Source organism: Sciurus vulgaris (assembly GCF_902686455.1).
Source record: "Sciurus vulgaris genome assembly, chromosome: 9".
Taxonomy (NCBI): Eukaryota; Metazoa; Chordata; class Mammalia; order Rodentia; family Sciuridae; genus Sciurus; species Sciurus vulgaris.
In genome coordinates, this window is record NC_136469.1 from 83499625 (window position 1) to 83526406 (window position 26782).

Sequence of the window (26782 nt, forward strand, 5' to 3'; positions counted from 1 at the left end):
TCTCACAGGCATATCTACAAGACCTGAAATTTTGGTTTCTTAGGTCATTAGAACAAATTCAGTCATAAGTCTCTGAAGAAATGGCTGTTGGGTTGTGTCTTATTCTGAGAAATATAATTATTGTTCTGGAGGGCCTATCTAGGGCCACCAGTCTAACACTACTTCTTGTGCTTCACATGGATGCTGGGTTTTCTCCCTGCAGGTTGCCCTCTGGAAGGTCCTGGACTTACCTCCTGAAATGAGTCTGGAAGTTTGGAGAAAATTTGAGAAAAATGTTCAGAGAAGAAGCTTATACTAGCATCCCTCAAAGTGCTATGCTTCTAACAGTAGCAAATAATATGATATGATTCATGTACTATGACATGTCTATAGAGCTCTGGGAAACGCAACTGTAGACTCATTGTGTTGGCAGTTCCTCACCATTTGGTCTTTATGGGAAGACTTGCAACAAGTTAAAATCCCAAAGTTCTGGGAATGCTCTCTGTGCTCGCAAACTTAAGAGCAGTGAGGAGTGCTGCTGGGGTGGCCCATCAGTCACCGTGTTGTATGGTATATACAAAGAATGGTATGCTGAAATGATATGTGCAAATATCCAATGCCTGAGAACATGATGGTGCTTTTACCACAAAGGAAAAACACACTGCCAAAAACAGGTGCTTTGGGACAAAGTTTCAAATTTCATATCTTCAATTTATAGGTGACGTTAGACAAGATGTTTATTGAACAAGACATTTCTCTGAGCCTCAATTCTTTCCTCTGTGAAGAGGGACAATATCACCTACCCATTAGGGTGTTTAGATGACCAGAGATGATGCAAGTAAAAAGTTTGGCAATGAATCTGGATAAATGGTAGCTACACTGAGTGAATCTACCAATGCCAAACTAAAATTTTCTTTCTTTTCTTTCTTTCTTTTTTTTTTTTTTTTTTTTTTTGAGATAGGGTCTCGCTAAGTTGCCCAAGCTGGCCTCAAACTTGTGATCCTCCTGCCTGGCCAGTATTATATTTCTTAATCCCAGAAATTTCTTAACTGAAAACTGTTATCATCTGAAAATTTTCTTATCCACGCAATTTGGGCTTGCATTGATGGTAAATAGTATTTGAGATAGACAATGGATATGCACATTTAAGAAGAAATAGTTTAAACCAGATATGATGGTGCATACCTGTTATTCCCAGCTACTTGGGAGGCTGAGGCAAGAGGATCATAATTCAAGGCCAAACTGGGTAGCTTAGTGAGACCTTGTCTCAGAATTAAAAACAAAAGGGGTTAGGGGCATAGATCAGTGATAAAGCACTCTGGGTTCAATCCCCAGTATTGTTACATATATTGATATATATATCTTTTTAAAAAGATATAAATATTTAATATATAATATATAATATTTTAAAGAACAGTTTTAAGTCACCTTTTCAGTGAACATCCTCTGTGAAGCTTGCATACTGTACTTAAACACCAACAATGAACATTTGGACAAGTGGGATTAATGTAGCAGACAATCTTCCCTAATTGCATAAAAAATAAGGAACAAAGTTTAAAATAATTACCTATGGATGGAAAACCCCACTATCATCTTTACCACTTAAAGAGGATGATTTCTCTTTCTTTCAATTTCCCAGCATAAAATGCTACTTCCTAGCATAGAGTGCTAAATGAGGAAAACAGCACTATGTATACGCACATGAGAGCACAGCTCTTCTATGCTTCAATTTGAAATCTACATACTGACATCCCTACCTTTAACTCATAAGGAGCGGACTCCTGCAGAGTTACGAAACATCCCAGGATACGCCCTGCTCCTCTGCTCTATGCTCTCCGTCAATAAACTCAAAGGTCAAGAGATTTCTCTGCATGTAAAGCAAGCCGAGTGACAACCAAACTCAGCTGAGCCTTCCACATAGACTTACTGAACGCCTACTATATACCAAGCACTGTGCTAGGCTCTGAAGAGTTCAATGGTGAATGAAATGCACATAGTCTCTGCTCACAAGTTAGTGTCTAAAAGGGAAGAGAGATAAGTTTATGAAAAGGTGTGGTTAATCACAGGGGTAAACAAAGATATGCTGTTATGGGAATACTCACCAGCCATTAGGGAGGAGAAGACGTGGATTCTAGTTAGACAAGTGGCACGTACAAAGGCAGGAAGAGGGAAGAAGCATGGTATGCTCAGAAACTGAAAGTGGTTCTGGTAACTGGAGTTCTTGTGCAGTAGGACAGGAAGGAGGACCCCAGGTGTGAGGCTAGAGAGACAGACCTTGCATACTGTGCAGAAATCTTGACCATACCTTGAAATACAGAGGAGATATGGAGCAATGAGGGCTTTAAGTAATGCAAGAAAGAAAGAAAAGAGGGAGAGGCACGGGAGAGAGAAGTTGAGCCTTGTTGAAAATGGAAAGATTGGTCTTCCATCACCCAAATAAGAGGAATGTTTTCATATTTCATTTTGACATAGTTGTATAAAATCAAGTAAATTAGGTAAAAGAAACTTTTAAATAAACATTTGAGGCCTGTAGTTTGCATCAGGAAATTTAAAACCTTGTTTAATACCACATATTAGAATTTACTTTGGGGGACTGGGGTTGTGGCTCAGTGGTAGAGTGCTTGCCTAGCACGTGTGAGGCACTGGGTTTGATTCTCAGTATTATATATAAATAAATGAGTAAAATAAAGGTCTATCAACATCTAAAAATTTTTTTAAAAAAAGAATTTACTTTGGGCTGAGGAAGCTGAAAATGTAACCATACTGCCATTGTCATTTGGACACTATTTTGGGCTCTTAGGGAGGCAAAGATATGGCTAATCATCTCATTTAATATAGCAACAGCATCCCAAAATACTGTATAAACTAGAAGTCTGACATACAGTGTTTCTGTTCTTCTTATATAATTTGGGGGTTCCTGAATTATCATATAAGTCTCATGTGAAATCTTTTAAATTCGAATAATACTGTAGTGTCATCAGACTGAGAATAATGAGGGGATAATAGGCCATCTGGGCACAAACTATAAATTATATGCTATTATTTCTTATAACTCAGAAATATATTAAAATTCATTACAGGTCACATCAAAAATTTATAAATATCACAATGAATTATCTGACTTTAATTCAAACAGTAGTTACAACATTTGATATCATTGACTCCAAAAGGGATTTGAGGCAGCCCTGAAATGTGCAGTATACACACTTACTCCATGGTAGTTCAGATGTTGACACACTGATTCATTGTGGACATTTCTTTACAATTTCTGTTTGGCTTCTGAAGCACGGTCCAACTTTAAAAGCATCACGATAGCCACTCTTTAGAAAAATGTGACAGCGTCGCATGGCACCAGTTTTGATGTGTAGTGGTAATTGCCCCTGCTGGGAATTCTCATGCCCCTCACCCAACCCTGGAAACCGGAACAACAAAACAGGACTCAAGGCCTCCGAAAATTACAGAGGCTGGAGCAAATGTTGCTCATGCTTCATCTCCCAGGAAACCCAGAAACTTCCCAAGAATGAAGGGACGGGGGCAAAGCAGGCGGCTGAGTGGACCCAGGAGCTATAATGTACTGTCTTTTGCAGACAACAGTGCTTCAGTGTCAAAGCCACAGACCAAGGGCAGGCACAGCCTCCAGAAGGAAACCTTTATCAGCAAGCACGAGACAGTGATCACAGACAGGTGGCCCCAGACAAGAGGACGACAGAATACTGCAGACTGAAAGGTCTGAATGCAAAGCAGGCCTGCGAATCATTTCCACTCTGGCATTTTAATGAGAAATAAAGAGAAAATGTGAAGGTTTTATGATCATTTATTCATGTGTTAAAAATATTGGGTAACTCTTTTACACTTGATCTTTGCCAAAAGACTGGGAAGCAATGGGTAAACTCTTTAAGAACGTCAATCTGGAAAATATTTGGTTAGAAAAATCGAAAAAAAAAAAAAAGCTAAATTTAAAATCCAGGCACAAGAATTACAAATATTAATATACTGGAGGGTTGGAAATGTATTTTTGTGGTAAAGCACTGGCCTAGCATGTGCAAGACTCTGGATTCAATCCCCATACCATGAAAAAAATTCAATATATTGTGATTAAAAACAAAAAGAAGAGTTCTCAGAACTTTACCTAGACTTTCTCCATAGAATGCTTTAGAAAGAAACTACAGAATGCTCAGTTATAGCGTATCTGAATGCACAAGGTATTTCTCGCTCCTTCCTCTCCTCCCTAAGTTCTCTTATTTCAAATTCCAAGAGTGTTATTTCAATTCCCCACTCTCACCTCACTCTGCTAAAAAACGTTTGGGTGTTTTATGCAAATCCACAGCTAAATAGGGAAGGGGCAGAAAAAGATTTTGACATACAATAATCTTGAAGGAAAACAGTTCAGTACCATGTTTGTCAGTTCATTTAAAAAGGGGGGGCTTTTATTTAGGAATTTTCCATAGAATAAAAGCCTTTAAAATCATCTTTCTTAAAGGAAATATTTGTTTAAGTGGGATGAGGAAAATATAGAATGTTCCTCCTAATTCCTCAAGAAGAGTTGGTCATGGTTCAGGCTGCACAGTCCACAAAGGACTGAGTGGTAGCTCAGAGCTTTCCTTGGGCCTTCTGGCAATTAGCTTTGTAGCCAGGAGTCAAGTTTTATAAACTGTGAAGTGACCAGGCAGACAGACTGGCTCTACAAGGTAATGTTTCCAATTTGACTCATGCTTATGGTCGTTAACCTTTAAAGTCATTTGTGGTCCAAATGCCAACAGACATTCTTTTATTTCTTTTATTTATTTTTATTTTTTATTTTATATTTTGTGGTACTGGGGATTGGAGCCTGGGGCACTTTACCACTGAGTTTCAGTCCCAGTTCTTTTTTATTTTTTATTTTGAGAGAGGGTCTTGCTAAATTGCTTAGGGCTTGGAACTTGCCATCCTTCTGCCTCAGCCTTCCAAGTTGCTAAGATGACAGGAACAAGCCATAGCACCAGGCTCTATCAGACATTCTTTTTTTGTCGTTGCTGTTGCCACTGGAGATTGAACCTATACCACAGAGCCACATCTCCATTCTGTCCATCCGTTCTTCCTTCCTTTTATGTAATTTTTTCTTTTTGGAGCGGGAGGTACCAGGGATTGAACTCAGAAGCACTCGACCCAAAATAGGGCATCCCTAGCCCTATTTTGTATTTTATTTTAGAGACAGGATCTCGCTGAGTTGCTTAGTGCCTTAACATTGCTGGGGCTGGCTTTGAACTCGTGATCCTCCTTCCTCAGCCTCCTGAGCCACTGGGATTACAGGCGTGCACCACTGCACACGGCACCTTTTAATTAATTTTGAAACAGGTGTCGCTAAATTGCCAAGGGTCTCTAAATTGCTGAGGCCACCCTTGAACTTATGATCCACTTCTCAGTCTCCCAAGTCTCTGGGATTACAGGCATGAACCACAACACTGAGCTCCATCAGACATTCTTAAATGAACAATTAGCTGAGACATTCAATCTTTGGTTATTTTTTTGTCTTAATGTCCAGACTTGAGATTGCAGAAGATCCATGGTATAGGGAGAAAGGAAGCAAGGGGAGAGGAGAGAGAGAGGAGGGGAGGGGAGAGGAGGGAAGGGGAGAAAAGAAGAGGAGAGGAAAAGATAGACCAAAATATCTTTCCTGAGGGCAATATATCCCAAACTTAGAAGAGTCGCAAATGAAGCCAAAAGCATAAAATATGAGCCATAAGGAGCTCTTCTTCCTAAAATAAATAAATATATCATTAAAGGAGTGAACAAAACTGTAAATCAAAATCTTCTGCCTAATGCATTCTTAGAGTTTCTTTCTAAGAGCAAATTCCAGTGAGAAAAGGGCTTTCAGAAACCCAGACAAGTCAGAGTTGAAGGAAAGCTGATGGTAGTTGTTTTCCTTAGAGATAAGATCACCCCTGCTTTCTCCAGTAGCTTTAGTGGCTAATGTCCCTCCACTGGACTCTCAAAACCAAAAACTGAGAAGGAAAAAAATCCTTCGCATTTAGCCATTGCCACCAGCAATGATTAAGTGCAGAAAGAAGGAGGAACAATAAAAATATTCAGAGTCATCATAAGATTGACCCTTAACATCTGTCATTGTTGGTGGACATAGTTCCCCATAGCCTCCTTTCCCTAACCAATGGGAAAATATGCCTTCTAGAGCCCATTTTTTTGTTCTTCTCAAATCACATCCCTCAAATATAGTTAATACTTGCTTAAAGAGGGTTCAGGAAAGTGAGAAACATTTATCTATCTGTGAAAAATGAAATTAACTGAAAATCAAATAGGAAGAGGTAGGAATACTACAGTGAATGTTTAAATATTTACAACGTCAAAACAAGTTTATTTGAAAACAAATGTACAAGTGCCTTGGCTTAGTTCTCTGCCTGGAGAATCAAGAATGTTCCCTTGCTGAGAGTTGCCCCTTTATTGACATTAAGTAGAAGATCTGGCACTAGGAAAAGAGGATAGGAGTGAGCACATGAATTATAGTTCTGCAAAACTAGTATCACTAGAGATGAGTTTGTGCTGATGTCAATATCCTCTTCTTTTATCTTTTGCTATCCTTTAAAATAACAAATTCACAAAGAAGTACGCAGAAAATAAAAGCATTACTTTATGTCAGGTGACTCGATGCCGAGTGTAGGAGCGCTCCTATGAAAACTCATCAGTTTTACTCATTCACCTGCCCTACACTTAACAGACTATAAAGAATGGAAGAAAATCCAAACTGTATCACACCTAAAGAAAACACTGGAACTATATTCTTCAGGCAATTGGACCTGCAGCCCACGTAAGGTGGAAGGAAGAAGAAAGAATGAGGAAGAGAAAACAAAGCTTTATTCAAACTATTGGATAAATAAATAAATAAATAAATAGCCTCCAAAGCTCAATGTTCCAATTTTACTTTGGTGCAGAAATGGTGCTTTGGGAATTAGGAAAGTATACAAAATAATTCCTATTTTCTCTTAATAAACTTGTGTCAGTTCATCTTCTCCAACAGACCCATCAGGAGTTTCAACTGAATGTCTTCAGGCAACTCTGTGGCTCCGGATGAGGGTTCTAGAACAGGCAGGTTTCACCTGAGGTCATGGTATTAGCCCAAGGTGGGGCTCTCCACAGTGCTGAGAACACCCTCAACTAAAGGAGACCTTTTGTTTTCTTTTTCTTTTTTTAATACTATGCATTATGAGGCTTTTGGAGACGGAACAGAAAAACAAAGAAAAAACACACGCGCAAAAACCCCATGAGCCCCACGAAAGTCAGCTCCACATTTCTACACTCTGTTACAAAGGGCTGGTTTGTGTTTTGGCGTGCTCTCAAAGGTGGCATACCCAAGGTTTTTAATGGGGGTCATCATCCTAGTCCCTTCAGATCACATAATGGCACTGATGAGGTCCATTCCCTTACTGACCCAGGGAAAAGTGACTCTTCGTTCTTTGATCTGCTTCTGGGATAGAAGTGACTGTTGAATGACTAAGAAGCCATCAGAGTGGAGAAATGACGCCACACTAGGCCAAGACTGAGATACACAGGGGGTCACTGGCAGGGCCCTCAGCCTGGTGACCACACGCCCCTATCTTCTCACTTTAGAACTGGACATCTCCAAAGGGCCCTCTGCCCTCTGCCCCGCCTCCTCCTTCTCCTCTCACATTTACTAACTCCCTGCCCAAACTGCTCCCAGGATTGCCAGTCTGCCAGCCTCAGTGTCTGCCTACACCCTCCTTGCTGCCGCCATTAACCTTCCCTCCCTCTCAACTGTCTTCCCTCGACTCCAGGGCAATGTGTTCTCCCTAGCCCCTCAAACACCACTCTTGCTTTATTTTTCCTTCCTTGTAGCACTAAGGTCCAAGGCCCTCCTCTCTCGGTCCCTTTTGCTCCCTTCCCGGGGGAACCTCGTGCGTTATCTCCAGCGCTCACCCTCAGGTAGACGATCCTCAGTCTCTAACGCTGCTCCAGATGCCCTCCCAGGCTTGGTTCTACATGTCCAACTTGGACACTTGCACCAACAGAACCCAAGACATCCAAGACCAACATTATGATACTTTTCCAAGCAAAAGAGTCCCAGATCACCACACAATTCTACAAGTTAATGAGGTTCAAACATCCTTCATGAACAGTTGTGATCACCACCCCTCACCTATTTATTCATTTATTTTGGGGGGCCAGGGATTGAGCCCCGGGCCTCTGCAGGCTAAGCATGTGCTCTATCACTGAGCCACGTCCTAGTGTTGTTTTATGAGGGCTACAGGGCCTGTCCCGATCATCCCTCTATTTCATTCTTATTACCATCACCCTAATTCAGGCCTTCGGCACCTTACCTCTGAACTATGACATATCTGTCTCTCTCTTTTTTTGCAGGGGGGATTGCTCAACCATAGCACTATTTTTTTTATTTGTTCTAATTAGGCATACACAACAGTAGGATGCATTTTGACACATCATACATTAGTGGAGTATAATTTCTCACTCATCTGGTTGTACATCGTGTGGAGTTACACAGGTCATATAATCATATATGCACAAAGGGTAGTAATGTCTAATTCATTCTATTATCATTACATGTCTGTCTCTTACAAAAAAATATTAGGACACCTGCTCACTGCCATACTTCCACTGCACTTCTGCCTACCTTCCTCGGGGCTTCTTCCACTTGCTTTCACTCTGCTATGAAAATAAATGAACAAAAGATCATTGGATTATTTAACAATTTTGGAAATTCAAAAGAAGAGGCAAATGCTTTTATGTTTATAAATTTCACTCTTAATGTGAAGGCATTTGGTGGATGGCTTCACTAAGCCTCTTCAAGGGCAGGCTCCCCTCCTAAGACTGGAGGAATCCACATAGAAACCTTGAGTACTGGGGGGATGGGAATAGGAAAGACAGTAGACTGAATCGGACAGTGCTTTCCTATGTTCATATATGAATACACAACCAGGGTAACTCCACATCAAGTACAACCACAAAAATGGGAAGTTAGACTCCATGTATGTTTAACACATTAAAATACATTCTAATGTCATGTATAACTAAAAAGAATAAAAATAAAAAAAGAAGAAACCTCATGTACCATGTTCAAGCAACATGATGCGGGGATGAAGCATCATGATCAGGGCTCAGCTAAGAATTCAACAGAATGAATCATATTTCAAACACAATATGCATCAGAAAGTCACACTGTCCTCAGTGCTCTATTAAAAAGGAAGATGATGATATTCTTCAAAAATAACAAGTTTAAGAAAGGCTGATACTAAAAGAGACTAAAATAGCCTGATAACTAAATGCAATGCCTGGCCTAAAAATGGATTTTGTACTGGAAGGAAAAACCATGCTATAAAGGACATCACTGAGTGCCAGGCATGGTGGTACAAGCCTGTAATCCCAAGTGCTTGGGAGGCTGAAGTCAAAGGATCACAAGTTTGAGGACAGTTTCAGCAATTTGAGGAGACTCTGTCTCAAAAAAAATTAATAAAAAGGGCCAGAGATGTAGCTCAGTGGTAGATAACCTCTAGGTTCAATCCTCAGTAGAGGGGGAATAAAAAAAAAAAGGACATTATTATTGTATCTACTGACAAAACTGAAATGAACACAAAAGAGTAGATATAAGTATTATATCAATGTTAAAATTACTAGAGTTGATAATGATACTGTAGCCATGAAAGAGAATAGGTATATTTGTAGGAAATAAACAATGAAGGATTAATATATAGAGTCATAACTTATCCTCAGGTGGTTTAAAAAATGTTATAGACAAACACATAAGAAAAAGTAAATGGAGTAAAAGATAAGTTATAAGTAAAATCTGAGTAAAAGATAAACGAGTGCTCTACATACTATTCTTATTCTTGCAAATTTTCTATAAATTTGAAATAATTTTCAAGTAAAAAGTATAAAGATATAAAAAATTAAGTCCTGGTTCTTTATTTCTGATAAGCAGGGTAGTCTTGCATATTACAAAGTCAAAAAATGATGAAGAGGTAAATTCTTATTGTGTACATATTTAATCCAGTAACTGCTTATGTAATGTTTATGCATATGATGTTCAGCTCTATTGTCTTTCAACATTTTATTCCTAAAATCAGCTCAAACTATGTGGAAGCAGATTTGAGGATTATGCATACCTACTGTATGTGTTCATTAGTTTCAAATTAATTCTGTAAGTTCACCTGGGGAGTGGTGGCATGCACCTGTAATCCCAGCAGCTCGGGAAGCTGAGACAGGAGGATCTCAAGTTCAAGGCCAGGCTCATCAATTTAGTGAGCCCCTAAGCAACTCAGTGAGACCCTGTCTCAAAATAAAAAATAAAAAGGGCTGGGGATGTGGCTTAGTGGTAAAGTGCCTCTGGGTTCAGATTTTAGTATTAAAATTTTAGCTTTCTAAAGGATTACCTAGGTACCTTAAATTTAGCTTTCATATTTTAATTAATAGTCTATGTGTTAATTTTTTACTAAAATACAATAAATGTGGGCCAGTTCCCAGAATGCAGAAAAATACTATTAGCCTCACACTGTACCTTAGGGGAGCAACTTTTTTTTTTTTTTATAGCAAACAATGAAACCGTATTTCTGCAATGAAGTGAAGGAGTCGAATTAGCACAGGTCTACCAGGTTGAAGCCTGCAAAATATCTGGTCAAGAGCAAATTTCCTTAGGCTACAAAAACTTCTTTGTTTCAGCTATATCATCATTCCTGTAGTTTTCATAATATCACCAGCTTGGGCAGAAAAAAACATTGTTAGAATAGTTAAATACCATTTATGTATCAACAGGGATATTGTTTGAATACATTCTTCATGGACAAAAAAGTAAAATGCAGTTCATTAGGTCAAGTCTGTAAAGAGCCTTTCATTGCTATACAACAATGACCCTGTCATGCCCTGTGCTATGCTCAGCACGCAACACTTAAAACATCCTCAACCCTCTTACTCGTCCCACAAATTCTATGAGGTAGGTACTGTCATTAACTCCATTTTACAGATGATGAAATAGACCAAGAGATTAAATAACTTGCCCAAGGTCCAGTTTACAACAGCCAGGACGTGAGCCCAGGCAGTCTGGCTCATAGCCTAAGCTCTTAACCGCATGGGTAACACCCATTTAGACCAAATACAAATCACTGTTTCAGCTTTCAAATGTGCTGTAAGTTTATTTTAAAGTACATACTTAACAATTTTGACTTCTAAGCCTTCCATATATTTTATATCTCATTTATTACTGTTTAACTTCACCACTTGTTCTATCTTAACTTCTGCATGTGGGAAGCCCAACCTGTAGACAAAGAAGTCAAATTACTGGGGCAGAGTTGTTTGTTTTTTGTTTTTGTGGTACTGGAGATTGAACCCAGGGCTTTGCACATGCTCAGATGGTTGCTGTTAAAACATTATTTATTGAATTGGATTGGAGATGTAGCTCAGTAGTAGCGTTCTTAGCAAGTGCAAGATCATAGGTTTGATACCCAATACCACAAAACAAAAACAAAGACAAAACAACATTATTTATGGTCCAGGAAGCAAGAAATGCAGGGTGGTTGTTCTGTTCAAGACTCTAAGCCAGGGCTGGGAGTGTAGCTCAGTGGTAGAGCACTTGCCTAGAAAGCATGCAGTCATGGGTTCAATCCCCAGCACTATAAAAAACAAATTAATAAATGAACAAATGAAAAAGGTCCCAAGCCAGATCACTAGAATCACACAATCCAGGTAAGATAAGAACAGGGTCCTCATCCCTCGTACCCCCACTATAACACTGGAATCTCTTTTAAAATATCTGCAGCCAAGGAGTTGTTTAACTCAGGGCCTTTTCTGTTTTCAAACAATTTAATTAGAATGTAATTCTTCCTACTATCAAGTCTGACTTCTGCTTCCCATTGGCTCCCACCCACTGGTCCCTACTCTATGCAATCTAATCCTATTTCACAAGGTGGTCTTTTCAAGTATTGGAAGTCACATGCTGAGTCTCTGAGTCTTCTCTGCTCTAAGATGCCCAGATGTGACCAGGGAGCACAAGAGGTAGATTAGTACGAAGTTCCATGGAGTGAAGGCTCTTCTGACTTTCTCACTTGATGAACCACTCAACATTTTATTTTACTGCTTGGGGTACTAGGGATCAAATTCAGGGCTGCCCAAATACTAAATACATTCTGTACCACTAAGCTACATCCCCAGCCTCAGATGCATATTTTATACACATCTCTGACACTGAGGGACCAGACTGTTCTTTGGGTCTATCTCCTGATCGGAACTCCAAATCCCAGCATATATAAATGTGAACTGCCTCCATGTTTTATAGAGCAGTGTCATTCAACTGGGTCAATATTTTTCTAAAAGACAGGAGTGTCCCTCTTTCAGGCCTGGGCCACTAGCACCATTCCTAAATCAAGCCTTACTCATGCTACAGGGGGCTTCTTGATGCCTCCTTTCCCTTCGCTTCTTCACTTGACTCCAGTGATGGGTTCATTCTCAATCACACCTAAAATTCTTAGCTGTAAAACAGCTGCTAACCAGCAGGATGATGATTTACTTTCAACTTCAAACAGGATTTGTAAACACCATGATAAATGGGAAGAGGCACAAAAGTCACATTCCTCCAACAGGTCCTCTGAACATACTGCATTGCAGCATCAGTTGGCATAAATCATTCATTGCAATCAGGACTGAAATTCCCCAGTGTCCCTTTCAGGCACCTTTCCCATCTGATCCCCTGGAGAAAACAAGTCAGTCAAAATTAAAGGGATCACAGCATACTGAGCTTGAGAGCATTGATTCCAAATCCATTAAGTAGCTTTCAGCTGAAGGCAGTACTCATAGTACACACCCAATAAAGGGACTTTAATTTAATTTTTTTTAAGAGAGAAAAATGTTAAAGTTTTTAACATCAAGAATTTAGGTACAGCCAGGCATGGTGCAGCACACCTGTAATCCCAGAAGTTAGGGAGGTTGAGGCGGGAGGATCACAGTTCAAAGTCAGCCTCAACAACTTAATGAGATCAGGTCTCTAAATAAAATATAAAAAGGGCTAGGATGTGGCTCAATGGTTAAGCCCCCCTGGGTTCAATCCCCAGTACCACAACAACAACAACAACAACAACAAAAGAATTTAGGTATAGTTGCATGTGACTACAGTAATCCCAGCTACTCAGGAGGCTGAGGCAAGAAGATCACAAGTTCAAGACCAGCCCGGGAAATTTAGCAAGACCCTGTCTCAAAATACAGCTTTAAAAAAGGCTGGGGATGTAGCTCGGTGGCAGAGTTCTTGCCCAACCTGCATGAGACCCTGGGTTTGATCCCCAAGACCACAAAATGAAACAAAACATTTTAAGCATCTCTTCACATTTGCTTGACCTTTCCGTGGTCTCTGGTGTTCCTGCTTTCTTTGCATTTTGTATATATTTCCATACTTCTTTTCTCAGCTGGTTTCCTCCTTCACACCTGATAAGGTCAACTGATTTCAAAGGACAGCCAGGCATTTCTCCAGGGGTGGTACGGAGCTTAGCTCAATCTTTTCTGGGGTTGGGAGAAGGGAATGGCAAAAGCTATTTGCAGAAAGCCACAAGGACCCACTCACGGTTCTCTCTTTAATGTCCTTACTGGAAACACAACCCCAGTTGAACTTCTCTAAGCCTAAGGCAGCACCTGCAAACGGAATTTGGTTTACAGGCTCATTTGGTTGGCCTACTCTGTGTTGATTCACATAATGCTGTTGAGTATTTCATTCTTTGGGATTGTTCACATAAAACACAGATTCCTGGCCATGGTGAGTCTGCATTTCTTCATAATAATGACCTGCTGGAATTAAGAGGAAGCTGCCTTCTTTTAGATGGGGTAGGAGTCCTCCAACCTGCTCCAGTCTTACATCTCCCCACTTAAGTTCTCAGAAAACAAAACAAACAAACAAAACAAAACAAAACAAAACAAAGCAAAACAAAAACCCAGCTATTTGGATTGTATACCTGGCACATTCTATTCATTTGTGTTTCTTTCTTCATCTTGCAGACTTGTGGATTTACAAATATGGTAGATATTCCAATGAAGGCCATTATATGTATTTCCTATCTGTAAACTATCAGGGTAGGCCTTCCAGTTCCATGACTATATGATTTAGTGGCTTTCTGGGCAAAAGTGTTATCATGCTTTTCTTGATTCCAGTTCCTCAGAAGTAAGGTTGAGGACACAGCATGGCCAGTAAAAGCCATGACCAAGTGATTGATGACTCATCCAGCACTCTTAACACATGTCTTCTTTTGAACCCAGTCATAGCTCTTTCTTGCTTGCTGTCAACATTATAGCAAGAGGAGTCAAATGAAAGTCGAAAACTTTGGAACTTTGAAGACAAAATTCCAAAGTTCAGATTTGAATGAGTGACTTCCATCAAAATACTATGTGATTTCCAATTTCCAAACTGCCAACCCACCCATCTGTGGTATGTCCCCAGGACCATTGTTGGCTTTTTATCAAAGCAAAGGAGGTATTAATGAAACAGATAAGACATTTCTCATGTAATATTACTTGGCTCCTTACAATTCTGTGAACTCTGCTAAAATACTAACAGTCCATGGTAAATGCTTTCTGTGAATTATGCATGTGTGTTCATAAAACTTGACAGGATGAAAGAACCGCTTCCTTTGGTATGGTCAGTGGTGACTTAAGGTAGAGCACTAAGAACTCATAGCTGTGACTTTCTAACAGTTCAAGTCATGCAAATAAGGAGTGAGCTGACTTGGTAAATTGGGAAACCATGCAAGGAGAAGCCAGATGCACATCTGTCCTAGATACAAAGAGTCTCCTGCATGGGACACAGTGGTGAAGTGGGAGTCAGGCAAGTCTGAGGGTGACCACTGGAATTCCTTTCCTATAATGCCCTCTCCAACTCCTGAAGCTTGGAATTGTCCCTTCTCCTTCCATTTGTTTTGTTTGTTTGTTTTGGGTAATGTAGAGGATCACTCACCTGGTGTTAACCACCTTACTAGATGCTCTGATGATTGCTATTTCATGGATTAGGCAGTAACTTAGTTGGCTCTTAGAGTATTTGCAACATGTAACACTTGCCTGACATAAATATCATCATTTATTATAGTTTGGATCTTAATTGTTCCCCATAGGCCTGTGTGTTAAAGACTTGGTCCTCAGTGTGGTGCTACTGGGTGCTGCTAGAACAGTTAAGAAGTCTAGTGAGAGGTCTTCAGGTCACTGGGAGTATGCCCTTGAAGAGCACAGTAAGACCCAGGTTCCTTCCTTTTCTTCTCTTTGGTGGCCATGAGGTAAGTAGCTTGCTCTAGCGCACGCTTTGGTCAGAATGTGCTATCTTCCTGTGTCCCCAGAGCAATGCAGCCAATTGATCATGGACTAAAACCTTCAAAACTGTGAGCCCAAATAAACCTTTCTTCTGTTTTCCCCCTCAGTGCAGGAGAGTCAACCCAAGCCCCTAAGCACAGTAGATAAGCACTCCACTACTGAGCTATACACCCAGCCCCAAACTTTCCTCTTTATAAGCTGATTATCTCAGATGTTTGTTATGGTGATGGAAAATGAACATGTTATTATACTAAATTATTTTTCAGTATAGCAAACTTAATATAGTAATAACTGACATAAAATATGAAAACCCTAAATATCCAACCAAAAGAAAACACTTTTAAGCCTGACAATAATCCACTTAGGAGCTACTCGGCACCTCATAGTGTTGAGCTCTCAGATTCAATAGCAATTTAAAGGGCATTACAACTCACTACTGGCTAACATACTCTTAGATCATCAGAAGTACCTCCAAAAAGTTTTAAGAATTCCTATGAGTATTGCTTCCATTTATGTCTTATTTAGCTTAACAAACTATACAAACTAGTTCTATACCTAATATTATCCTTTTTTTTTTTTTTTTCGGTATTGGGGATTGAACCCAAGAGTACTTTACCACTGAGCTAAATCCCCAGTCCTTTTTATTTTTGAATTTTGAGACAGGTCTCACGAAGTTTCCCAGGTTGACCTTGAACTTGTGATCCTCCTGCCTCAGTCTCCCAAGTTGCTGGGATGACTGGCATGCACCACCACGCCCAATCCTAATGTTATCTCTTAATTATCCAGAGATTTAACTAGAACATCCTGCCTTAGGAGAAGTAAGATATGCAAGTAGTAGCATATAGATTAAAATTTTATTTCTTCTTTCTGATGTAATATTACTGGACACTGCCATATCCAGAAGGAAAAACAGAACTCTAAAAAGTGCAAAATTCCCACCCAAGAAGATTTAGAATACAGGTTAGGATAGGCAGAGGAGAGCAGGATATTTCAACCAGAGAGAACTATGTCTGAATCTCTGCTTTCAGAAAATGCATTAATCATTCCAAGAATATTCCAAGAAGAAAAATGAACTTTATTCAACATGGGACCAATTCAGCCTGTGTTGTCCAGAGGATTCAATGGTCAATAATATAGACTCTGAGTGAATAAGGTATAACCCCTCGGGGGTCCTCCCGGAACTCCAGAAGTTGGAAGGAGCATAGGCGGTGCCTGCAGCGAAGTGTCCCTTGGAAAGGCCAAGCTGGAGGCTGGCCATGTGCAGTGTACCTTTTGTAGATTTCCTGGTATACCATCCACACTGAGTAAATATAAAAGAACTTCCTCCACCAGCTCAGTGGGAACCCAAGGACACTATGACCTTAAGTTCTCAACACTGGAGAGCAAATAGAAAAACACCAAGAAGCTTCCCTGAAGCATAGCCTGAAGATTTGCTAGGAAAAAGTGGGACTCAGCCCATTCACGGTGCCAACTTGTCCTATTAGCACCTAGATTATATTTCCAGGAATGACTTATTACCACTGTTTCCTCTTTTGCTAAATTGATTAAAAAAAAATAGTCGCCTCCTTTCTGCCCCTTCACCTTTGCCATCACTCTCAGAAAAAAATTTAGCATTCCCAATGAGACATAATCAAAACAATGAGATTGTTTGAATTCCACAGAGACCAATTCATCATGTAGTGAAAAAAAAAAAAAAAAATCCCTCCTATTTGCACACTTAAAAATGGCCAACATGGTTAATTTCATGTTTCAGATATTTTACTACAATATTTTCAAATAGAAAAAAAAAATCACCTATAATTCTTTAAACAAGTCCTTTCCCACTCCCACCCACAGGAGAGAACAAAGAAGTTAAGGTTGTTAAACTTCTTAAAAGTTTCTCATTTGGACAAGGGCTACTGAACTTAGATGCAAGCATCATCTCATATCACCAACTACCAGAACCATAGCCCCCCTCTCCTACCCCATGCCCACACACTTAGTTGAGTCTGGAGATATGGAGAGTTTGTTCATTAGTGAGACCCTAAACACATAATCTCTGACCCACTGTTGATTCTGCACCTCTCAGTCAACAGAAGAGGGAAGATAACCTTGAGATTTGGCCTAGAGAGAAGTTAACACCAGGATCCCTCAGCAGGGATGCCTGCATAAAAAACCCAAATTGTAGACAAAAACATGGAAAAGTAAGGGATAGATTCCCAGGGATGCATCTCACTGTAAAGAACACACAAAGAAAACAAGAATCGCTAGAAGAGCACATCAAGGTATGTGGTTATTTGGGAAATATGTAAGGGGATGGTAGAAAACAACGGTATGCAATTATTTCTGCAAAAGAGAAGGTCTAATCTCCAAATTTATTATTAATTCATATGACACTAACTGTTCTCTCTCTCTCTCTCTCTCTTTTTGCATCAATACCTTTATCTTTAGATCAGAAAATCCCTCAGTGTGGGGCTGAAGGTGTATCTCAGTGGTAAAGCACTTCCCCAGCATGCACAAGACCATGGATTCAATCCCCAGCACCATCCAAAAAAAAAAAAAGACGAAACACAACAAACAACAACAAAAAAAACCCCTTAACATCCTAAAGATGACTAAAAGCCACACTCAGAATCTAATGCTACCTTTTAGGAAGCCCAAAATTACCAAAAATGAACAACTGTGGTTTTGCTGAACAAATAAGACATCTCCACAAAATACCACTGTTTAACTCATAGTTTGATGGCATGTCACTCCATGAGAGCAAAAGAGTAAACACTTTCTGGAACAAGGGTAGTTTTCTTTGGCTGGACAACCACCACATCATGGTTATTTTCGGTTCCAGTTTTACAATAAGGAAAGACTGGCAATGTCTTGTTTGCTTTGGTTTGACAGATGGTGGTCAAGTGTGGTACTGAGATTATATCCTCATTGCTCTTTAAAAAGGAAAACAAGGTACAATCAACTTTTGTTGCAGACAATGCTTCTCTCTTGCCTGGGGGATTCTTCAAAACCTTTCACCTTTTGCTCTCCAGAGTTAAATAAAAATAAAGCAAAATGGGTACCAGGTGGCAAGAGCTATTTGAAACAAATTTTAAAATCTAAACTCAAGGCAAATGGGATATTTATAGTTCAGGAGCCTTTACCGAAAAAGTAGATTAATGCTATCTTTTCTATGGTTAATTTCAACAGAACAAATGAAAGGGGGAGCACATAATTCTAGACTTTGTCTGATTAGTTAAGTGTTGGGAAGTTTCCATGGGTGCAAGAACTCACTCAATTGCCCACTAATGCTGCTCTTGACTTCCATTCTGATGACCCATTTGAAAGGAAAGTAAAAGCTAACTTTTCTTTTCTTTTTTTTTTTTTTTGGTACCAGAGATTGAACCAATGGGCACTTAACCACTGAGCTACATCCCTAGCCTGCCACCCTTACCACTTTTTAAAATGTTTTGCTTTGAGACAGAATCTGGCTTAGTTGCTGAGGTTGGCCTCAAACTTGCAATCCCCCTGCCTCAGTCTCCGGAATAGCTGGTGTTATAGGCATGCGCCACCATGTCTGGCCATCTTAAATATTTTAATCTATACACATCACAAGTATTAAGTACACTCACATTGCTGTGCAACCATCACCCCCATCCATCCAAGGAACTCTCTCATCTTGCAAAACTGAAACTCAGTTCCTATTAAACCAGAACACCCCAGCCCCCAGCCCCTGGCAATCACCATTCTACTTTGTCTACTTTTTAATGGTATTGTTCTGCTTTTGTTGAATTTCAAAAGTTCTTTATATAGTCTAGATATTAACCCCTTATCAGACATATGATTCACAAATATTTTCTCTCACACTCCTGAGGCTTTCATTTGGGGGTCTGAGAAAATTTACATTTCTAACAATTTCCCAGGTGATGCGGCTGGGCCAAGACCCAGTATTACAGAACCACTGCTTTCGAAACACAAGGATAGTGTGAAGCACTTTATTTATTTATTTTTTTCTGGTGCCAGGGATCGAACCCAGGACCTTATGTATACTACAAAAGTGCTCTACCACTCAGCTACACTCCCAGTTCCAAAGTACTTTGGTATTAACTTATCTGATCCTCACATTATTTTTCTTGTATTACCAAAGAGGAAATGCATTCTCTAAAGGGTGAATTAAACTGCTTAAGAACATTCTACTAATGGTAAAGCAGGGGTTTTCAGTGGGTCTTCTGACCTGTACTGTATGATGCTATATAATCTCTGCCCAATAAATCAAATAAGGTTCACAGCATATATAATCTACAGACCAGCCCAACAGACTGCATTAAGAAGTGATATGCTGCAAACTGCATCTTTTTCTTTTAATCAGAAACAAAAATACCAGACAGCCCCTTTACTTGTATGTTATTTTCTGGCTTCATTAAGATGAGTTGATAAAAGGAATCTGCTTTAAGGCAATGAGGAAAGAAACAGTGGTGGGAGGCCAAAGTAAAGCTGACCCAGACTACCCTTGAGAGAGAGCTAAATGTTTAGCTTTGGTGGATTAAGGCATACTGTGCCTTCCTTCCAAGGTGGTCTGATTTGGACATTTCCCTGATAGTAGCTCTATGCAGTTGGTCCATGCGCAGCTGGCCAACTGGGCTTTTCCCCGTATGCAGAAAGAAAGGGCAGGCCTCAGGCAGTGCAGACAGAACCTCAGGTACCTGGCAAGGCCAATGATGGAGCTCCCTACCTGGGCACTGCCTGGAGTGAAAAGCTTGGCCAACTGGAGATCAAAGTGTGATAACATGGGGCCAGTCGTTCCCACACGTCACCAGTTACCACCTCACCACTGTGGCTATACTTTAACCACCCCAGATAAAGGTTAGTGTTACTATTGGTTAAAAGGGTCTGGGAGCATATATGGCCTTCCGATGACTCATTTCCATGGACAACCAAGGACTGGTGGTAACCCAATGATCATGATGCTTTGAAGTATAATTCCTCAGTTATCGAATTCATCAACTTGGGTTTGTACCTCATGTCACTGACCCCTAAGTAGTGACTTATTCTGATGTAAAGCTGGCTATTTAAGGCCCTCCTCAAAACTCTATCCTTTATTAGGCATAAGAAAAAAAACTCCATCCCTCATAGAAACCAGGCCCAACAATATTCTTCCAGAACCTAGTGCTTTGTGTTGGACTTCACAGCTGCAAACTCAAAAATGAGGTGGTTTGCAGCTAGTTATAAATAGAAAATGTGGAGGTCCCACATGAAGGAAGGGCCTTTTTTTTTTTTTTGTCTTCAGATATTGACATTCCGGGAGCCACCACAACAAAAACAGAATTAAGATGCAAAAGGAATTCAGGCCCTTCCTTGGCTATCCCAAGCCTGGGAATCTTTTCAAATTTAAATGAATATCTGTCAAACTAATTAAGAGAAGATTCAGTGCTCTTGTTCTGTGCTCATTAGAGAGCAACTTACTGGTCATAAATTCCTCAGGGAGTGGGAGTGAATAGTCTCTCCACTCTTGCTTAAGATTTCTGGCTTTACTTATTTCCAGTTTGGCCTGTTCATCTCCTAAACCCAGAAAGGCCACAAAACATGCATTGAATCAAGTTTTAATTCCATAAAACAGAAATGGATAAGGTTATGAAATGTTGCAACTGGTGCTTTTAAATGGGGGAAAATGACAAGTCATAATTTGTATTTGAGTGGCACATTTTTCCCCCAAGATGTTTTATATTCATGATTACACTGCAAATCCCAAATATTTCATGCACATACACATACATATAAGTGTGAATATTATACACACACATGCACACACACACACACAGATACACACACATTTGACAGTTTTTCCCTTATTTTTGCAGACTTGTAGTTGAGGCCTGGAAAGCTGATTGGTGACATAGTTATGAAAATTATGTCAGAGTCAGAGTTTAAGCTACCAAAACTACCACCTGCATGTTCCTACAGCATTTATTGGACTCCTGCCAGCTACCCAGTACAGTACTGTGTATGTCATCTAATGTAATATGTGTGTAGTTAATACTCCCAGTAACTCCACAGGCAGAGGTTGTTTTTGTTTGTTTGTTTGTTTTGCAGTGCTGGGGATCAAACCCAGGGCCCTGTGCTTGCAAGGCAAGCACTTTACCAACTGAGCTATCTCCCCAGCCCAATGGGCAGAGGTTTTTACAACCATTTTACAAATAAGAAAACAGAGGTTCAGGGCAGTTAACTTGGACTAGCCTGGTAAGCAGCAAAGTCAGCAAAAAGTTTAACATTTAGAAATATTTGTTTCAAATATGTTGTGTTGTGCCTTTTCTGGTTTTAGAACTGAAATAGTAAAGGGTGGTTCTGTATCTAAAGTTTTATTATTGGAGAAATTTAACTGTAACTATGAGAATTTCCACCAAGAGTCACATTTAAGAAATCAAGGGCTTTTCTATTTAAAAGCCTACATCTTTTCCTTATTTCTTTTCTTTGCTCTGGAGGTATAGCACTGAAAAAGTATTTTTTTTTTCCTCTTCACAGACTCCATTAAACTCCCACATTGTTATTTAGCTGAGTGGCAGTTTTCTCTGCGACTTGGGCAATTCTATTTGAGTATTTATTGATTCCTCCTTTTGCCTATTATATGTTCTCCTTGCCCAAGTTAGAGGAATGGGCTATACCTACTTACCCTCTGACAGTTTAAAGGGATATAGAATGGAATGTGTTGAGGCTACAAAGTCTGTCGAATTCAAATCTAATTTATGGTGTTCATTACCAAATATCTGTAATGGGATATACTTGGAATATCTGTAATGAGAACCATACAATAAAATGGTGCTTCAAAATATGGAATGAATGTCATTTAATTGTTTCTTAGGTACATTTCGGCTCTTGATTTCTCCACTCATGTTTTTAATTAAAGTTCTCTCTGATGATGCTGTCAAGGCCATTAACTCCACGGCTGTGCCCACATCATTGAAGTCATCATGAAATAGAGCTGACTGATCCTCCTACAACAAATCCTTCCACACGTTGCCTCATACTGATGCTTTTATCACCATGGGGACATTACTTTTAGAGCCTGCATTCAAGTTGCATAAGAGGGTATTTAAATCCAAATCAGTTTAATGTTTACGAGTAATGCTTTGTTCACCACTGTATCAAAAGTACATCTGCTCTGACCCTTGAGGAATTCAATCCAGAAAAACACATTAAATTGATTTTGACATTTTAGAGACAAAATGTACCCTAGAGATCAACTAGTTCCCACTATGTTGGTTTTATAGATGAGCAAATCCTTGGCCTTCTATATCCAGGTAACTGGTTATTTATTAGAAATCCAACCTGGAATCAATACAATTCCCAGAACTCTTCCTTTGAAAGTAATATCACTTTTGTCTTATAAAATATACAATTTTAATGTTTCTATATCCTTACTCTTCCCCTTTCCTATGCTGCTTTGGGTTGTTAGATTTCAAATGTTTCAGACATTGTCTAATAATTATCATCACTGATGCTTAAAAGATGATGATTTCTAATATTTTCAAGGCATTCTTTAGGTGGCTAGTTCTCATTTTAACAAACCAATCTGAACTTTTAAGAGATCATTTTGATCAAGCACTTTTGTTTACTGGAATAATGCATAAACAATTTAGATACCAAGCTAAATGTAGTTAAGCTCAAAACAATCATGTGTCTTTACTTAGGAGAGCAAGTGAGATACATTTCTAGGAAATAAACTGAAAAGCCAAAGCTATGAATCATTACCACCTGTTTGTGTAAAGCATTTTTATTTTATCTTAGTAATCAACTTAGGTACTTTTACAATGTGTTAGAATTGGGTGAACTGCAATGGCCCAATTATCAGTCCCATGCTAGATACAAATATGCAATAATAAATATAAAATGATGATGATGATAACAATAAATTAACACATATTGAGTACTAACTGTGTACTAGTTACATGCATTAGCTCTTTAAATCCTTATAGTCACTCTGAGGAAAATACTATGGCTAGTATACTCATTTTGAAGATAAGGCACTGGGAAAGAAGCAATGTGTGCAAAGTTTCACAGCCACAGAGTGTCAGCAACAGACCAGGATTTGAATGCAGGCTATCTGGCTCAAGTTTATCCTCCTAACTCTTATGTTTTGTTTGCACAGAGTTCCATTAAAGAATCTGGAGATGCACTAGCAGTTATCATAATGAAAAGTAATTTGCTTTTTAATGGTTTGGACTAGGAATTCAACTCAAAAGCCATTTTATATCATTTAATAAGATTATTTACTATTTACCCTTTGGAAAAACCAACCTCAAAGTCAATGTTGACATTGGCAATACGTTTCCACTGAGCTTATTTACAATATCCATCCATCTTATGTGTTATAAGTAAAATTGTTGGCTATTTATAGTTTTCTCTTTCTTATGACCTATCTGAACTTGCTCTGAAGGATCAGAACATTGCACCATAAAACATGTTACATTGGCATATGGACTAAGTTGAGTTAACGACAGTTGAGACTCAGATAAAGGAAAAGTTCTCGACCTTTGTCAATCTGCCTAAAAGCAGATGAAGATTTACATTACCCTCTGAGGAAGGTACTCCACCATACCAGGACAAAAGGGCTACAATTGTCACTGAAGACAGTGAACACCACGATGAGTATGTATCAACAGACCACAATAACATGGTCTTTATCTTCTAAGACTTTACCCTTATATTTCCATACTTCCTACTCACTTGAAGCCAGATAGGAACACAAAATTCCAAATTAATATACATTAATATATATATTTAAAGATGTATTTGGACTTTTCTAGAATCATTTCAAAGGTTTTTGCAGGGTTGACACATGGGATTTCCTTATGCTGGCTGGGGTAAAAGGGTCCCTTCTATAACTGGTTGCTGTGAATCGTGTATCTTTTGGAAAACAGACCCATTTTTAAGTTTGAGTCCATGGAACCTAGCTCCAGTAACTCCACCCTGCTTTGGTGGGTCCAAACAATGGCCTCCTATAAACCACTCGGCAAGCCTCAGCCCTTTCTCCTTATTTCCTTTGTGGGTAAACAAGCACCTGAGTCTAACCTGTTTGATTCTGACCAATCTATTTTCTATGAGTCCCAAAGTATGTAAGTATTAATAAAAGGTATGTGTTTTTCACCTTTAAAAATTATTTACTGTAATTAAATTTTATTTTGCCTACTATGCACCAATATGCCTCCACTAGTAAGCCCCAGATCTGGGTATTTTTTCAGAAAGGAAAGCCTTTTTTTTTTCTTTTTTTAAAATACTGGGGATTGAACCCAGAGGCACTCCACCACTGAGCCACATCCCCAGCCCTTTTTATATTTTATTTAGAGACAGGGTCTCAATAAGTTGCTGAGGCTGACTTTGAGCTCATGATCCTCCTGCCTCAACCGGGGGACCTCTGGGATTACAGGTGTGCACTACCACATCTGGCGCAAAGCCTTTCTACTGGGGGGAAAAACACAAAATGAACATATGGCTACAGCAGTCATTTATTATGAATTTGTATATTTTTACAGTTTTCAGCAAAGAAAACTGAAAAGTAAAATGTGGATTAATTTTGTAATTTGTAAGATATAAAATCTTGGGGAGAAATCTTTTCTTTGTTCAACATTTCTGTCTTTCTCTTTTTTCAGATAGGTGATTATTGATATGACTTTGTAGGTTTCTTATAGCTATTTCTAAAATCCTTAAGTTTTCGGTATCATGAGAAGCAATTACCAGAAGAACTGAGATGATAAATATTGAGTAAATGACTTCTGAATTAAATCAAGGAAGACAAAGAAGAAAGATGGAAAGAAAGATTCTGTAATCGCCCTGGATAGCTTCATACTTGGCAAGTATTTGAAAAGCTAACTTTCTTTTTCCTTGAAGGAGTGTTGAAATGTGGAGGCATGTCCCCACCCAGCCTCTTCCTTCTGCTCCCTTTATCACTGCAGAACAGCTGTGTGTGCACAGGGTGATCAACTAAGGAGCCGGCCAGTGAATCCCTGAGTGGATCTGATGCGGGCCTACTCCCCACCCACGGTCTCCCAAGTTCCTGGCTTGATTTGTTTTTGATAATTTGAGAGTTAAGTTTAAAGAAGAAAGCTCAGACTAAACCTGTAAGAAGCTAGAGGAGTTTTTGCCCTATGTAGTCTGAGGAAAATAATTTCAATTCTCAAAAAACAATGGGGGGGGGGGGCTAATTTCTTGCTGAAAGAGACTCCAGTGCTGGCTCATAACCACCTGTTTTTCTCAACAGCCATCTTTGACCTCAGTGTTTCTCCACCTTGGCACTGCTGACATTGTGAGCCAGATAATTCTTTGTCGTGGGAACCATCCAGTGTTTTTAGGATGTTAACCAGCATCCTGACCTCTACCCACTAGATGTCAGCAGCAGGACCCTCACCCCAACAGTTGTGTCAACCAAAAAGGTCTCCAGGCATCGTTAAATGTTCCTTCAGGAAAATTCACCTCTAACTGGGAACTCATTTAAAATTTTAACTGACACTGAATTTTCTGCTTTCTCTTTTATGGCAAACTTGTCACGGTTGGCTAATTTTAAACACTTAAAATTTTTTTCTTCCTTCTCGAACAGATTTAGAATAACATAAAAATACAGATTTTCCACTTTTCCTAGTCTGATTCCTGAGAATAGGTGGTTGCTTCCTGAAGATTGGGTGGTAATCAAAAATAATACTACTTGCAGTCTGTAAAAATAAAAAAGATTTTAATAATTAAAAAAAAATACTACTTAAGACTTAAACATGTAGTTCTTATGCCAGCCACTCTAACGTACTACCTCCTAAATTTTTACTACTTCTTTATTGTAGGTGAGATGGAAGCATACTAATAATTTGTTTCCAGTTACAGTGCAGCATAAAAGTATTATTCATTTGTGAAAACATAAAATGGAAGCATTTATAAAATTTTTCATATCATACCTATTGGGCAAAGAAAACTGGCAACACCATTAGGGGACATTCCAGAATGATGACCACAGTTACACTCACTGAGTTTATATCAGAGCCATTTCTTGATAAGAAAGTCAAAGCACTTTTTCTTTGGGTACTTTCAGCTGCTCAAGGCACAGGCTGGTAGTTTACAATAAATATTCTATGTTAAATTATTAAAGCAATATCTAGTGTAATTTCAGGGGCCTCATATCCTAGAAAAAAACATTTCAGTCATGTGAAAATCAAGAGCACCATAGTCTTCTGCCTTCTTTCCAGAGGTTTCTACAGTCTAATGATATTCTTCTCCATACCAAGAGTAATCAATGCATTACCTCGAGGCACATCAGGAAGGAGGATGGGGTGTACTCAATATGCTCTTGTGACTCATGCAACATGAACTCCTTGTCCTTGGGCCAACCTGCAAAAGCAGCAACATGGTATATAGCTGCCATCTAATAGATGTGGGCCTAAGGAATAAACAAAGGCCAAAAATGCAAACCCTTTTCTTTCCTGATATCTGAACTTGGCATTAAAAACAAGAATAACAGCAACAATGACTGTGTCTACCTCCACCACTTATGACCAATAGGCCAACCTATGCCAAA

General features: G+C 39.2%; 1 protein-coding gene and 1 long non-coding RNA gene across 3 annotated transcripts in view; both read right to left on the reverse strand.

The window, feature by feature from the left end:
* SHROOM3 (shroom family member 3) overlaps nucleotides 1–26782 on the reverse strand; it is a 304609-nt gene that overhangs the window by 129672 nt on the left and 148155 nt on the right. The gene's annotated exons all lie outside the window — the stretch shown is intronic.
* Nucleotides 7654–16986, reverse strand: LOC306670002. The gene is made up of 3 exons (XR_013766289.1): nucleotides 15826–16986; nucleotides 14938–15761; nucleotides 7654–14594 (listed from the first exon to the last, which is right to left on the reverse strand). It is a non-coding gene; the product is annotated as an uncharacterized lncRNA (long non-coding RNA).